Genomic DNA, 1,498 nt, shown 5'->3' with positions numbered 1-1,498 from the left:
GATTCACTAAATAATGAAATTTATGATCCGTGGATTCTAGCAGATCAGTGTGGGCAAGTCCTAGTGATTACGTCAGACAGCAATGGTAGATACAGTTGGATCATACAATCTATAGTCTTTATCCTAATGAGGAGTTTGAATTCCATGTTTTTAGTACTGGAAAACAATAATTTTTAAACAGATGAGTCATGAAAAAGCATAGTTTTACAATGTAATTTTTTTCCTGCTTGAAAACAGTTAGGTTGCTGTTGTCATGGTTGAGGGAAGATCTAATGGTACTTGGACTAGAATGGTGTGCAGGAAGAGAGATAAAGATAATTTTGAGATACAGTTGGGCTATAAAAACACTTATGTTTGCATGTGCAGAAATACCAATGATCCAAGATTCTGTCATTGCCATATAGGTAGAGGTCCGTGCTGTTTACTGAGGTGGTTAATTATAAGGATTGTAGAAAAGGGGTTGATGGAGCAATTAAATTTATCATTTTGGAAAGTATAAGATTTTATAATATTTTCTCTGTAGAGATATTGAATAGCCAATTAGATATGTACATCTGTTACATATGTGTATTAGCTTTGTAAAAAAATTACTAGCTCAGTAATAGCAGCAAATAATTAATTTCTGTTAACCTCTGTAATCACTGTATTATGTTTTTGTATTATTGGCTTAATCTTAATCCTAACTCACCACCAGATCAAAGATAACTTCCAAGAAACATAATCTTCTCTTGTTTATATCCAACAGAGAACAGAGGGCATCTTTGTCCCAGCCCTCACATTAAATTCGCTTTGATTGAACTAAGATCAAACATACCCATGCTTGAATCAATCTTCATTTCCATGGGCTTCAGGAAGGCCCCAGGCAGAAAGAAGAAAGGTGTTTGCCATTTGGGGATTGTGTACTTTATAAGAATGACCATTGAAGCTGTAGTTGAAATTAAAATGAGCTAAATCAAAGGGAGCATGGTGTCTTAGAGACTGTTTGCTCTACACAATAAGAATAAAGAGGTAAATAAGTGAAATGGAGCCAGGAATTAGGCCAGTTAAATATGGATGCCATGAAGTTTCCATTGTTTGCTAAATGGAATTATAAATCTGGTTATACTCCTGTTTGCTAACAGCAAATGGAAAATAGAAATATAGTGTTTTACAATTATAGAAATACATCATAATGTAAAATGACTCAATGAATACTTAAATACTAAACTCCCTCCTAAACAAATATATGCAGGTGCATCTAAAATAAGCATCTATGCTATATAATAAATAATATCCACAAAAATATTTTACTAAAACCTGTCTATAAGTTACATGAAGAGTTCTTTTACTCAACAATATTGCAACAAAATTCAATTCATAATAAAAATTCTATGGGACCAGTTTGTTTTATTCAATTTATGTAGCTACTGATGGTCAGAATTAATCTGGGAGTAGTCTTTAAAATATATGCAGAAATGAATGGGCTGAACATTATTTAGGAAATGAGTTGAAATATTTT

This window comes from Echinops telfairi, unplaced genomic scaffold (assembly GCF_000313985.2).
Source record: "Echinops telfairi isolate 266 unplaced genomic scaffold, ASM31398v2 ScPeMD7_3533;HRSCAF=4204_0, whole genome shotgun sequence".
Taxonomy (NCBI): domain Eukaryota; kingdom Metazoa; phylum Chordata; class Mammalia; order Afrosoricida; family Tenrecidae; genus Echinops; species Echinops telfairi.
Note: the sequence above shows the minus strand (reverse complement) of the source record.